Here is a 12474-nt window from a genome sequence, read left to right on the forward strand (position 1 = left end):
TGATGAACTTCAGCTTTTGGCTTGGTGAGAGCATAAAATGAGAGCAGCTGAGGTTTGCAAATTTGTAATCTCCCTGTGGAAAAACAGGGGAAAAGACATCTCAGCATAATAAGATTAATCTACTAAAGAGTCAAGACTTGATCCATTTGTCCTTGTAATTCAAAAGCTAATTCAAATACTGATTTGATATATTGTGTTAACAACCATTGCTGATTATCATCGCATACCTGGCATTCTCTTTTATTTGATATCTAAAATATTTGTTAATTCCTGGACTTTCTCTTTTCAAACCCAGTACGGTTTAATTTCAATCTTAGAACAGTTGTCTTTGAGAAATTCTTCACTTTAGTGCATCTATGAATGGGCATAACATGGATGCATATATACTGTCACCCCAGAGAACATTTGTTAAATTAAAGCCAAAGTTTAAAGCAACAGCTTTAACTCACTGGTTTTACTAATTTTTTCCTCCCCAATAGCCACAACAATATTGATACCCCCACACCTTTTAACGTAAAGCTTGGTGTTGTCTATTTTTCAGGTACTGTCATCTATATGATTTCAGTATTTTAAAAATCAGCTTCCAGCCCATATGGTGGCTCATGCCTGTAATACCAGCAGTTTAAGAGGCTGAAATGAGAGGATTCTTTGAGCCCAGGAGTTCAAGAACAACCTGAGCAACATAGCAAGACCCAGTCTCTACCAAAAGTTAAAAAAAAAAAAAGGTGGGCATGATGGTGTGCACCTGTTGTCCTAGCTATTTGAGAGGCCAAGGTGGAAGGATTGCTTGAGCTTGGGAGGTTGAGCCTGCAGTGAGCAGTGATTGCACCACTGCACTCCAGCCTGGGCCACAAAGCAAGACCCTATCTCAAAAAATATATATAATAAAAATAAAAGTCTGCTCTCATTGATTTCTACATAAATATGCATAGGTTATGTCCATATAGATACAAATAATAATATATCTGACAATGGGTCCATATGATCTTCAAAATGTAAAATGCCTATCTGTGTAATTGACTGGTTAGTCTCATTAGTGAATAGAGATTCAATTCTACTTTCTTCTTCTAGAAAAAATATATAATCTAGCTTTTCATTTCACTTATTTACTGGTAACAACAGGAAGAATGACAAGATATCTATTTTGGAAAATTACTCCGGTAGGAGTAAAGAAGAAACAATGATAGAATTGCATGGAAAACTAGAGAAAAATATGGTCTTCTGATATTCTATCACATCATATCCTAAAGGCTTCATAAAACTCGGATATTTTATCTAAAAATGTTATTTTCATCTTAGGAATGATCAAAGCATGAGACTAGAATTGTATTACAATGATTCTCACAAGCACATGTGCTAAAAAGGAGGGGAAAACATCATTACTGATATTTTAAACGTATGTTTTACTTTCCATAAACATGAACCTCAACTTGATATGATGCAGATCAAAGGAAATCACCCATAATTCCATATTAAGAAGGCCTGTGATATTTTATGGGAAAATAAATAGAGAAAATGCTAACAGAAACCCTATTAAGCTTTATGGAGCAAAGACAAATCCAGTGGTGAAAGATACACACTCGAGTTCTGTTTATTGTCTTGGAACAATATGGTTTAGAGGTGACTGGTGGGTGAGGAGAACATATGCGAGTTCACCAAATAGAAAAGCTGAATGAGGCAATGCCTCTTCCTGACCATATCTCTTACTCAGGTAACTATACAATTTATTGTCCAGTAAAGGGTATATTTAAAAATCATATTAAAAGTCATGCAGTGAAGTTGTCCAGGGAAATCAAGACTTAACAGTGTCACTCTGACAAAAATGAATAGGGGGGTTCCCTCAAGATAGACTAGGACATGACCCCACACTGGCAGGTAGTAGTACTAGAAAAGAACCCATGGAAAATCTTTACCTTATACTTGAGATAGGGACCAGGCCAAAGTGACAGCCAGACATAAAATTCTATCTAAAATATATCAATAATCGAAGAAAATATGTGCTGTACAGGCATAGAATGTCTTCACTGGATCATTGAAATAGTAAGATAAATTCAAATTTTTACATTGTTTTATTTTCCTCCAGTTAGGGCTTGAGGTTTGTCTCTGGAGAGTGGCTGTCAATTGGAGCCCTGCCTTTCTGGGGTTCTGGGCAGGGGGTTGTGGATGCTTAACATATGCCTTTCACAGGACACTCCCTTACCCCAGCAGTGACCAGGTGTGTATCCCATGACCAGGCCTCCCTCTCACAGAATATCTGTTGAGACTAGGAGATGCCTGGTGGCTGTTGCCTGACCTGTGTCCTGTGTATTTCTGACAAGAGCCACTCTCAGAGTCCCTGGCCAGGAGGAGAGTTAGGTTCCAGTGTAGGTCAGATCACACACATGGAGGCCACAGGACCAAACATGGGAAATCACAGAAGTAGTTTTATTACTCACAGATCCAGAGAGAAGAGGGAAGCTGAGAAGAGCGTTTGGCTGTGTCCCCAGACAAATATCATCTTGAATTCCCACATGTTGTGGGAGGGAACAGGTGGGAGGTAATTGAATCATGGGGGCAGGTCTTTCCCATGCTGTTCTTCCGATAGTGAATAAGTCTCACAAGATCTGATGGTTTTATAAAGGGGAGTTTCCTTGCACAAGCTCTCTTGTCTTGTTTGCTGCCATGTGAGACGTGCCTTTCACCTTCCACCATGATTGTGAGGCCTACCCAGCCATGTGCAATTGTACATCTATTAAACCTCTTTCTTCTGGAAATTACCCAGTCTTGGGCATGTCTTTATCGGCAGTGTGAAAATGGACTAATACATTAGCACACCTCATAGGGCTGAACAAAACGGGGAAGATGAGTAGGGAGCAAGAGAGAGAAAAGGGGTCTGTGGGACTCCAGCCGTGAGGTCTGTGGGGTGAGTCAGGTAGGTTGTATCCAAAGGTTCCATAGCGGGTAGTCACCAGGAGGAGGCAACTGTGTAGGGTCAATATCTGGGCCCAGCCGCACTGAGGAACTGGGAGGGTTAGAATTGGAAATTGTCAAGGGAAGCTGAACCCAGCTACCACATGAGAGTTTTCAACTTACATTCAATGTGAATGCCGTGGCAACATTAAAATGTAAGAATTCACTCCAATGTGCTCGAGGTAAATAGGAGAAACCTAGAATTTATGTAAACAGTGAGAAGATTGGATGCGTTTTCCATCACATATTTTAATACTAGCAGCATATTATATATGTCAATCCATCAGGCATTCAGAAATACATGCTTATGAAAATTTTTTGCACCATCAGACAAGAGACAAGGATAGAAGACATTTTTAACCTTATAAACACTAGTAAATTAAAAACAGAAGGACATTTATGTCCTAATATCTCTATGTTGTGAAAGGCTGCACTGTGAAATGCGGGATTTCTTAAACATATTTTAAAAATCATAGGTGTCAATATTTTTTAGAAATCCATTTAAATTTTCTCTTGCTATTTTACAATGCCTATTTATTTATTTAGTGGTTCTGCTGATTTTGATGTATATCCTAAACTTTACATTTTCTTTAAAGTATGTTTTATACAACTTTATGTAAAATGTTTCCGTATCTTTACATTCTCTCCCTGTTCTTTTGTTTTGCTCTTATATGGTGGCCTTGAATCTTTTCTCTGGCTTTTCAAACCTAGTAAGACTAAGACACGAAAGTAACTTTGCCCGTGGTTTGGTAATGCCTTCTAAAACACATCCTAAGCTCTCGTGCATACAGGGGTCTCCTTTGAGCTTTATTCTATTGAGATCCCATATACCTAAATTCCAGTACTCCAAATCAGTACTGCTCAGTTTTAGTTACTAAGTTTAAAAATTTATTTTAATAGCAAGTTAGTTTAGTGCACTCTTGCTTCTTTCTTTACTGCTGGTATACATGTATATTCCTTTAAATGAATCTTGGAATTTATTTAAAATTTTTAAATTACACTAATGGAACTGTATCTGGCATTGTTGTGAATTGATAGATGAATTTGGAAAGAATTTGTCTTTATGATACTAAATCCTTTCTATCCAAGAATCTTATGTGCCTTTATATTTATTCTAGTCTATATATCACTAAGTAAATATATAGGAATGTAGATACATATAGCTATAGTTATAGATAGATACAAATATAGATATAACATGTTAAATCTATATCTATCCCATATAACATATATACATGTTATATGTGCGTGTGTGTATATATATATATATATGTTTGTGTTATTAAAGAGCTCTCTTAAAATTTTTCTTTTATTTCCTATATAATTTTAGGTTGAGCTTGAATTTTCCTTGTATAAACATGCAAATATTTATACTAGTTTTAATACTGATGTTTAGACATTCTATCTTATTTTAGCATTGAATATTTTCACAATTATTATAAATATTATCTAATATTAATAATGTAACTGTTAAAAATATTTAAAATTTTACCGTTGAATTATTTTATTGTTGAATTTAAATTCCTTTAAGTATGATAGTAAATTTGTATTTTATAGTTTCTCTATACATATGCAAATTAATCTATCCACTTCTCTATCTCTATGTAGTAACATATGAAAATCAAGCCTCTCTTCTTCTAATAGACATACACATGTTTGCATATAGAATATCAGACTCTTTATAGCATTTAAAATCTTTAAATACATGAATATTACCTTTTAACAAATATATTTTTGCATGTACTGAGAATCCTCTATTTTTTATTCGGGCTAATCAATATGATTATTAATATTATTGGATTACCAAATTTGGAATCATACTTTCATCCCCAAGGTGGATATTTGTTTTATTTTTTTGCTAATTTCTTGTCTTACTGTTTCAAAAACTGTTGGAGATTATTTTTATTTTATTTGGCATTTTAGTATCAATATTTGTAAGTGATGTATTCTACATATTTTTTCTTCAATATCTGGTGGGTTTTATAATTACTGCTATATTGGATTTGTAGTAGACACTGACAAAAATTATTTCTCTATGTTTTATAGCTGTATGAATGAAACCAATATATTTTACCCCAAAATATATTTCCTTGATATATTTCAAAACGGCTATTCAGAAGGGCTGGAAATGCAAAAATAGCTGCAAAGCTGTCTTGGGGAGATTTGCATCGGTAGAGAATCTGCCTTGATGCAGCCAGGCTTTCTCTGAGGTCTGCCCCCTTGTCTGGATGTAGGAAAGGTTAACTGAGAGTCTGAGGTCTCCAAAGGTCTGAAAGAAACATTTTCTGTCTGTTCTCTCTGAGGGCTGCTCCCAGTGAGGTTTCACTGTTGCTAGCCAGGGTCTTTTTCTCACATAACCTTTTTTTTTCCCCCTATGATCCAAGCCCCCATTCTTTCTGTAAACTCAGTGTGGTCAATAAGCTTCTGCACCCATCGTGTGTCTGGGTCTTCATTCTAAGGGCTCCAGTGTACACACATTGCAGAAACCTGTATGCCTTTTCTACTATTTATCTGCCTCCTGTTGGTGATTTTCAGGGAAACTTCAGAAGGCAAAAGGGACGTTCTCCTTTAGCCCATACTCAGACAAAATCCGCCAACATTTAACTGATTCCTAATAGCTTAACATCACTTTGAAAAATCTATATATTTATAACCTTTTCTTCCCTCTATGATTTCTGGTCAGCTAGGGTTTTGTTTTTTACTCCATTTACTTCATCCTGGAAAAGATCTATTTTATGTCTATTTATTCTCATTTATTGACATTGAGAAAAGAAAGTAACTTTTATGTGAGAAATGCAAGTCCTTTTAAATAATCAGGCCCAGAGAGATATTAAAATGAGACAGCAGTTGTGCCCTACTCCTCTTTGAGCTGTGTATTCATCCAGGCTGCTTGCTGTTGCCACAGTAGCTATAAATTAACCAATAATGCCACACCAGACACTATAATCCACACCCAATAATAGTTTAACAGTGTATAGCCAGTCACTAATCAATGTTATTCCCATAAGCCAATGAGAATTTGTGACAAACCTCTTTGCATCATCCCACTCCTTGTACCTTTTTTGCCTTTAAGAAACTGCTTGTTGCAAAGCTCCAAATGGAGTTTATATCCAAGGATACTTGGGTCTGTTTCTTCCAGGCAGCTGTCCTCACTGTGGCTCAAGTAATCTCTTTGAATTACGTTTTGTGCTTCAGCCCCTTCCACTTAGATTAACAACATGGATTTGTGTCACCATGTACAGCAATTAAAATGTTTACACTTTTCCCCTCGAGGGCATTGATGTGTTTTCCTGAGCACTTCAAATAGCTACATGGTGTTTACTTTCTAGATTATGGTTTCTCAACCTTGGTGCTATTTACCTTTAGGACCAGAGGATTCTTTGTTGTGGGAGGCTGCCCTAGCAATGCTAGAAGTTTCATTTGACCTCTAAATTTCACACACCCAGCAGTCTTGACATCCCCACAATAACCCTAGACATTGCCAAATGTCTCCTGGGGAAAAATCTCCACCAGTTGACAGCCAAAGTTCTTGAAATATTGGAATTGTCAGCTGAGTTTTTATGTTATCCAAAACAAATATTTTTCTTTGTTTTTAAACTTCTACTTCCATCTACTTATCTTTACTTTTATTTGTGACTTAACTCCATCAAGGATAGAGAGTGCATTTTCTGTTATGCTAAATTTTTCAAGAATGTAGTGATTTTTTATGACCTGATATATGGATGATATGTAGATCTTACATGTTTGTATTTCCAAATTTCAGGGCAATAATAAAATAAATACTTCTATTTATATTGTCACTGTATATTAGTTATTTTCTTTTTTCACTATAGGAGTTTTTTAGCCTATAGACAAGTTTTCAATTCTAGGTTATCCAGTAGATTTTGAAATGTTATGATGAAATATCTACTTCTCAAGCATTCATCTTTGCAGATGAATCAATCCCAAGCTCTTATAATGAACATCATATAAAGGGCAGATTAGTGAATATATGATTCAGAAATAATGATGTAATATTTATAAGAAAATTAAAAATTTAGATCCTTAACTCAGATAATAACAATAATCCAAATTAAAATTTGATTTAATTACATAATTTAAAATGACACCAGAATACTAGTAAAAATGTAGATAAGTTTGTGTAATCCTTTTTATCTGTAGGACTTTATTAACATGAATTCAAATACAGGAACCAAAGTAAGATTGAGACCTATAGTAAAAGGATAAAATGTACACGTAATAGTGGCATGATTAAACTAATTTAAAGCATAATAACATGGAGAAATATTGGAAAATATACACTTTACTGTATTAATTCTTAATATTCTTATTTAATCATTAAGTGAGAACAAAAGTAAGGAGTAGCTACACACACACACACAAGTGCAATATTGTCAGATAAACGTGATGTTCAGCTACACTAGAAATCACACCTGTTTTTTCTCCACAGAAAAGATTAAAAATCACAATAATATTTACTGTACATATGGAGGTAAAGATACTTAAAATATTACCGTAAAATACATTTTTTTTTGAGATGGAGTTTTGCTTTTATTGCCCAGGCTAGAGTGCAATGGCACAATCTTGGCTCACTGCAACCTCAGCCTCCCAGGGTCAAGTAATTCTCCTGCCTCAGCCTCCCAAGTAGCTGAGATTACAGGCATGCACCACCACACTCGGCTAATTTTTTGTATTTAGCAGAGACGGGGTTTCACCATGTTTGTCAGGCTGGCCTCGAACTCCTGACCTCAGGTGATCTACCCATTTCAGCCTCCCAAAGTGCTGAGATTACAGGCCTGCACCTGGCCAACTTTTTGACATATTTCAAGGTGGTTACTCGGAAGACTGGAAATAGCTTCTTCTACAAGAATAGCTGAAAAGCTGTGTTCATTGGGGAGATTTGCATTTGTAGAGAAAATCTGCATTGATATAGACAGGCTTTCCCTGAGACACTCCCTTGTCTGGGTTCAGGAAAGATTAACTGAGTCTGGCACTTTTAAAGTTCTAAAAACCATTTCCTATCTATTCTTCCCAAGAGGAGGGCTGCTCCCTGTGAGATTTCATCCACATAACAAGACCACCTCTGCTGCCAGGCTCCTCTTTCTTCCTCATCGTCACCTGTCTTCCGCAAAGCCTGATTTACCAACATACAGCTGTGTGTTTTCTGTAACCTCAAGACAGCATAGACATGTTAACTACCTTGCCTTTCCTGGAGTTTATATATATTTATAGTATATATTTGTATATATATTTATAATATACAAATATTTGTATATATATTTATAATATACACATATTTGTATATATATTATAATATACATATATTTGTATATATATTTATAATATACAAATATTTGTATATATTTGTGTATATGTTTATATATATTATGTAAACTCCAAGTGCATACTTGTGCACATAATTATATCTGTAAACCTTTTTTTCCTGTTAATTTGTACATTACCAGTTTGTTTTATAGACTCAAATAATTAAAGCTTCAAGGGAAAAATTTAAACTTTCCTATAGAGAAAAGACAAATATATATGTGACAATATTTAGAGTGTAAGTCGCTGAAAGCTTTTTAAAGGTATATTTGCAATTTGTGTCAAAACATTTAAATATATATTAGTTACTTTAACTATAAAATTACAAATAATTTAAGCTAAATACATAATATATACAGAAAATTTAGCAATATTTGTATGTGGCACCTTACTGTGCATTACTGTAACCAACAGTCTAATATAAAGAACTAATTAAGGTAGCACCTACTTTTCAAATATCTTTTTTCACAGACCTATTAAATAAGACAAATAACATTTTAACTTTATTTTTAAATTTGCACAATAGTATTTTTCAGCAGATGGTTTATTTTAGCAAATTCCTTCTTCACATTGTGCTATGCTTTTATGAGTTCCAGCTGTTAACGGATAATATTTTACTGCTGAATCTATCATGTGTGATATAATTGCTCATTATGTGCCTTAAAAGACAAGCAATATAGTTATTTTCAACTTGGAGCAAATTAAAATCTTATCAGCAATTTAAAAAATCTAGAGTTGTCTTCTTCTGGTTAATTATTTTAAACTTGTATTTTTCTCTTTATGTTTTTCGTAAGTTGTCTTATCAAGGAGAAGAACTCAAGCTGATTATTCTTTTTTTTCTCTTCCATCCACCTTGCAGGTGTGTTAATAATTTCATTTCTCAGAAAATGTTCTTTCATATCCATCTTACAAGATGAGAGACCTTTTAACATCTTCCATTCAGATGTGATACCAGTAATGGAAAATATTCCAGCTTCATGAATACGGTGATACAAATAGTTATCCGTCTAACCTCTTTCAGTGCCAAATGTTTACTTTACTCAGTGAATTACTCAGTTGACTGGTAATTTCTTCTGAAATCACAAATGAGAGGATCAGAGGTTTGGCTGTTGTCTGTACCTCATATGACTCCCAGTGCAGACAATTCTTTCTGTGGAGCAGAGACAGTTGAAAGGATTGACTTCCTGCCTAGAATAGTTTCTGCTGTGCTTCTTGTCCTTCTTGTGGAGATTTCAGATTATCTGAATTGCTTTTCTATCTTAAGAAAAAACTCAACAATTCTCCCACCTGAGAGGAATGTAAACTGTAGTAAGTTAGCAGAAGCAATCCGTAAAGCTTTTACATTGTTTGTTGTAAAATGCAGGGTTGGTGTCTCCATCACTAACCTTTTATATCCCTCATTGCTCTTTCTTTGACTGTGATAGGATACCTCTAGGCAAATCTGTATCCCCGAGACAGAGTGCCCTTTTGGTTAGCTATAAGTACACTCAATGGTAGGCTGAAAATATTAGTTTTTATCTATGGTGAAATTGAATCATATCAGTGATTTTTTAAAAAGGAAATTTAACTCTTGCTATGGTTTGAATGCTTGCCCCTTCCAAATCTCATGTTAAACTTTGATCCCCAGTGTTGCAGGTGGGGCTTACTGGGAGGTGTTGGGTCATGGGGATGGACCTTCGTTAATGGATAATACCCTCCCTTAGGAATCTCAAGCTATCCTCCCTCCTCGGTGCCCTTAAGAATGAGTGTACCATTCTTTATTCAACTATAAGTCCCCCACCCATCCTTTTTGAGATATCAATTACATGTATGTTACACTGCCGCATATTGTCTCACGTATTAGTGAGTTTCTGGCTTTCTTATTTTAGTTTAGCCTTTGTCCTTCAGTTTGTAAAGCTTCTATTTTTTTCTATAAATTTTCTGATGTTAGGGTAATATCCATTACTTATTCTATCTCATGGAATTTTTATTTCAAATATTCATTTTTCATCTATACATGTCACATTTTCATTTCATAACTTCTATTTTTCTCCTATGTTCAATTTTCATTTAAGTAATTTGACATATATATGTATTTATCTATATGTGTTTATAAAATATATATTACTTTAAGGACCTTGAAAATTCCTTCTTCTGTGTCATTTATAAATGACTTATCTTTATCCTGTTAATATATATCTTAATAATATATATCTTCCAGCTTCTTCGCATGTCAGAGTTTTTTTGGGGGGTATTTTGATGTTGTGCTATTGAATATCTAGATTTTATTAGCTACCTTTGAACAATGTTGTGGCAGGCAGTTCAGTCACTTCAGGATGAGTATTTTTCTGTTGTTGTTTTAAATCTTCTCTTTAAACTTTGTTGGATTAGTCTAGAGCCATCTGTAATTTGGAGCTAAATGAGCACTATCACTAGGGAATGAACCTCCAGTGGTCTTTACTGAATACCCTGGATGTTCAGAGGGGATTCCCTTCTCTGGCTGATCAGAGCTAACATGTCTTCCTGTCATGTGATGCCAGGGAAGTGTTCTTCTTCCAAATCCCTGGTAGAGTCCTTTGCTGAGCTCCTTAGATTTTCATCCTATGTACATTTGGCTTAGGGACTTGGGAGAAACCTTATGCTGATTCTTGGTTTCTTTTTCTGTAAATGTTCTCTTCTACAAATTCTGGCTGCTTAACCTTTTTTGATTTTTATCTGGTTCCTCAATGCAATGACAATGTGTGCTCTCTCTGGGATTCCTCTGTACTGCTGTCACAGAAAACCTGGGAAGAAAGCAGGACTCATTCTGACTCCTTCTCTTCTCTTGCAGAACATAGTCCTGTGCTGCCTGATGTTCAGTATTTCAAAAAAAGTTTCATATATTTTGTCCAGTTTACTATTCTTTAACTCTAAAAGAGTAACTCCAGTCCCAGTTATAGCATCATGTTCTGTAACTCTACTCCTTGTTTCTTCATTCTGCCATTGTCTGGTATGATCGCCCCTTTCCCTTCTGTAATCAGGCCAAGAGCATAATATAATACTAGTTATAACTGCACAGCTTGCCTCCGTTGTGTAAAAAAATCACTGAGACTTAACTGTGTCCAACTTTTTAAATGTGAATGTAAGTACAACTAAAGCTATGTTTTGGTTAATATTTGCATTGCATGCTTTTCCATTGTTTACTTTCAACATATGCGAAATATAAATTATAAAATCTTTGAAAGAGTCCATTTAAAAAAATCTGGTCTGATCATGTTTTAACTGGTTTATTACAATGTGCGTTCTTGACTTCAGGGTCTAATATAATTGGTACATTAATCTATTTGCAAAAAAATACTTGACAATATTTTAAAATTAATTTATCCAACTCACAACTTATATGCTTCTGCTATTGTATCGAAGATAACTTTTAAACTTTATGAGATAGCATTCTGTTATACAGTCAATATCTAATTAAATTTCTCTCCATGTTTATTTCTTTCATTAAAAAAATCATTCTTCTAACTGCAAACTTTCATCAAGGATCATTGCTCTTCTACCTGAAGAATAATCTTTAGTATTTATTTTCCTGTGGGTCTGCTTGAGAAAAATTCTTTATTGTATCTTTGCTTTTGATGGATGTGTCCACCAAGTAGACAGTTCTGGGTTGGCACTTATTTTATTTCAGGACTTGAAAGATATCAATACCTCACTTGTTGGCTTTCATTGTTTCATTTGAGAAGGTTGTTGTCAGTCAACTCTTTCTCTTTGTAGTTAGCCCAATTTTTTCATCAAGTGCTCTTTACATTTTTCTTTTACTTTTCAGAAGTTGTCCCATTATGTTTCTAGGTGTGTCCTCTGTGTGTGTTTTCCTTTGGTTTGCAAAGCCTCCGGAACCTATGGTTTAATATTATTGGTCAATTTTGATAAAACCCCTAACATTGCCACTTAAAATGCTGTTCAGACCAGCTGTTTTCTTCTTCTTAGATTTCAACATGTTAGATTATTACTGTATCTTTTATATTTTTTAAATGACCTTTCTCTACTTTTTATCTCTGTACTGTAATATTTCTAAATTTTCATTTCTTTTGTCCTTCTGTGCACTAAACTGAATGCTTTATTCTGATTTGTATTTCACACTTCATTTTCTAGTATGCCTTCAAAGTACATCAAATATTATTTAAATTTTCACTATTTTATTTTTCAGTTCTAAAAATTGAATTCTTTTCCTTTTTCACATGTAAT

This window comes from Pan troglodytes, chromosome 6 (genome assembly GCF_028858775.2).
Source record: "Pan troglodytes isolate AG18354 chromosome 6, NHGRI_mPanTro3-v2.0_pri, whole genome shotgun sequence".
Lineage (NCBI taxonomy): Eukaryota > Metazoa > Chordata > Mammalia > Primates > Hominidae > Pan > Pan troglodytes.